Source organism: Ptychodera flava, chromosome 12, assembly GCF_041260155.1.
Source record: "Ptychodera flava strain L36383 chromosome 12, AS_Pfla_20210202, whole genome shotgun sequence".
Classification (NCBI taxonomy): Eukaryota; Metazoa; Hemichordata; class Enteropneusta; family Ptychoderidae; genus Ptychodera; species Ptychodera flava.
The window spans coordinates 19,891,042-19,894,468 of NC_091939.1; the positions used below are offsets into that span (position 1 = coordinate 19,891,042).

Consider the following 3,427-nt stretch of genomic DNA (forward strand, 5'->3'; position numbering starts at 1 on the left):
TTGGGTAAAATTATGGTTGGATCGAAAACTGAATTTTAGGGAAACAAATTTTGAAACAGGGACTAGTATTCCTTGTCGTTTCTCAATTTGCGTGATCTTCCCACAAATTGCAAATATCAACTGCTTGCAAATGGATGAGACATAAAACTTTATAAAAGACAACTTTAATCATGGTATTCTTTAAGTCTCCCCTAAAATAAAATAATATAATATGTAAGCATGGTGTTTGTGAATGTAACTTTAAATTATTCCACTGCATGTTTTTGTTCATTTCTTTGAGTTCAAGAAGGAATAGTATTAGAAATGCACAGAGTATATATTTAGTAGGTTTCAAAGTTTTTAATAGCTGTTTGACATATTTAATTGGATGATTATGGCTTTGTATTAATCATGGTTAACAGAGAGCAAGAATACAGAGAACCAGGGAGGCCTAGTCTACTATACAGGCCAATATTTCACTGGTGTATCATCTGTCACACTTCCATACTCATGTAACACATCAATTTTGCAGATGGCATTTGCATCATCTTGTTAATTGTCAGAGGTGAGTGCCACAAATACCTTGCACAACACTTATCATAGTCTGTTCGCCTCGACTACCCATCAGATAACCCAAAGTGCCATTTTAACTCCAATCCGGCTCTGATGTGGAGTATCACAGACTCCCACCGACCACCATGATCATTGTTGTAGATGAAAGAAAGCACTCACTGCGGGGTAGCACCGAAAAAAAAAAAGAACTAGTTACAGGGTGTAGCAGCCTCCCCCCCCCCCCCCCCCCCCCCCCCCCCCCCCCAAATAGGCTGCATTGGTAGCTGATGTGTACAGAACTATAGCAAAGTTCTGATTGGTAGCTAAACGCACAATAAATTAGTTCCATTGGGTTACTGAAGTGGGGTATGTCAGGGATTCACTTACCACATGACTGATGTTGGACAAGAAATTAACCTGCAAGGGCTCTGTCCTTCCTCATAGACCACTATACTGCCATACATCTCCACAGTGGCTGCATATGGGTATAAAGCTGGTAATTAACATATGCTATCCTATATGTGACTGCGTGCCTGAAAAGGCCTCTGTGATGCCTACATGTGCTATTGTTTCAGCTAAATCCAATTGTCTCTAAATGTGCCATTACTTTGCATTAACCATACATTATATAGATTATCTCAACTTATACTATTATCTCATACAATATATTTTAGCATTATGTCTTTCTATTGTTATAGTGACACCGTGAATTGAATTGAGGCTGCTACATTGTGGCAAAAGGCAACAGGAGCAATACCTGAGAATATCAGTACTAATACATTTGAATGGATGCATACAGGGAAATAGAGTGTTGCAAGCTCAGAGACTTTTCTTTGTCATTTAATGAGAAGTATGAACAGTCTTTCAACATAGTCTAAGAGTATTATGTGTTGTCATTATAATAGAGAGACTTTGAGAATTGCTGCTGTATTAAATTCAGGATTGTGTCAATATGGCTTGTTAAAATTCAGACAAGGAACAATCATGAATGTGTAAAGTTAATCCAATGATATAAATGATTATTTTAACTATATTTACTATGCAAGTCAATCTATTTAACAAAGTGTAATTTTGCTGGCAAAACGCTTGAAGGAAACTTTTAGATGAAAGTTTGAAAAAAACAGATTTAGAAGAAATGTGACATCCAATTGCAAGTGCCTTGTTAGTACCATACTGATGGTATCATTCAGGAAACATGCTCAGGCCTTCAAAGCAATAAAGTTGCCTCTGAATCATAGAACCAAAGAAATATGTTTGAGAATTTTCATATTTTTGTGATAGGATAGTTTATTTCCATATATAAACATATAGTTATGAAATATGAAATGTGACGACGATTTCACACTTTCCTGTCTACAGAGATCTAGCAAGAATTTAATAATCAATTTTGACACTTGTGCCACTCTTGTTAAAATAAGTAGAGTTTTAGAGGCAATTGAAGTTACCTGTAAAATGTCACTATCAAACATCAGTGGTTCCTGAGCAATAATTGTTAAAAGTGTACATGACAAATCATTTGCCAGGTATTGCAAGTGAAGTGAATTTTATTTCACCAGAAATATGTGGCATATATACATGCGGGAAAGAAACTTAAATGATGTAATGATTTACTGGTCACCATATATTTTGACATATTTTAGTGTATAATAATAGAAATAAACGGATCTTAAAGTCTGCCAGAGTGTGTATTAATTGTTCCTTTTGAAGATGAAAGCAACATTCACCACCTCATTTTTTGTGAAACAGCAATAATGTGAGTTTTTCTCACTAAGCTAACACAATATGAATTTTTCATGTTAGACTGTGATTCTAAAATAGTAAAGTCTGCCAGGTGAACTGAATATGTAATTGAACATACAGTTGGTCTCATCCGCTGAAGTTGAACTCAGCTACACTGGATCTCACCATGGAAAGTCTCCCAGGTGGGTTTAGGATCTGAACAATCCCGTCTCATGCTGAATTCCTGAGACAGATGGTTGCAATGCCAGAATGGATGGTAGGGATGGATGGGTGCATGCATAGTCCTTGGAGTGGATAGGAAGTCTGTAGTTATTCTAAATCCACTGAAGCATGCACAAAGCAATAGTGGGGCTGGATGAAAGGCGTACACCGCTGCAGCAGCCATAGATGATATGGTGAGGGTGTATGAATTTTTCAACCTGAGATCATGTCTCAATGCTAGAAAACTCCGGTCCCTTTTTTCTGAAAATTTTTTGATACATATCAAGCTCATAAGATACTGTATACATTATATTGCATTGCAATTGTCTTTGATTTTCAATACAAGCACAAAATTATTGTACCCTGCAAGTCTTTTTTCAGTTTGATTGAAGAAAATGTGGTAAATCACATTTTGGCAAGTTGTAGCAGCATGTATAAGTCTTTTTGAAAACTCTATCACTGCTTGGTAAGTGGGGATGAACTTATTTCACTCTCTCTACACAAACCATGGCAATATAGCCATCCCTCTGTCCAACTCGTCTCCGCGTAATGTCCATGATTTGTTTTCTAGATCAGGGGTAATTAAGGGGTTTGATATGACGTCTTGATAGATATAGCATCGTGTCCGTGCAAAAGGTCAAAACTGACATTTTGGCAAGAATCACTCTTCTCCTGAAAATGATCTCAAATGACTATATATTTGCTTAAATTCAAACAAAGTATAAAATCGTTGAGGAGAACCATTGCTCAATATTCATTAGAACATGTTTTCCATTCAGATTGAAGATTCCAGTATTAACAAATTGACTTTTTCTGGAACAGCTGTTAAATTTTGAAATATGCAGTTACAACCTTACTGCAGTGACGTGAGGATAGGCAGTCAAAGCATTTCTGTGACAATATTGGCCAAGTAGGTTACAAAGGCCAGGGTGTATGCGACAAATTACTGAAGGCA

At 36.6% G+C, this 3,427-nt stretch overlaps 1 long non-coding RNA gene across 1 annotated transcript; it reads left to right on the plus strand.

Annotated features, from left to right (window-relative positions):
• Window positions 1-66: 66 nt before the first annotated feature.
• LOC139145326 (uncharacterized) lies at window positions 67-2,207 on the plus strand. Its single transcript, XR_011554907.1, has 2 exons — window positions 67-544; window positions 1,230-2,207. It is a non-coding gene; the product is annotated as an uncharacterized lncRNA (long non-coding RNA).
• The last annotated feature ends 1,220 nt before the right edge of the window (window positions 2,208-3,427 follow it).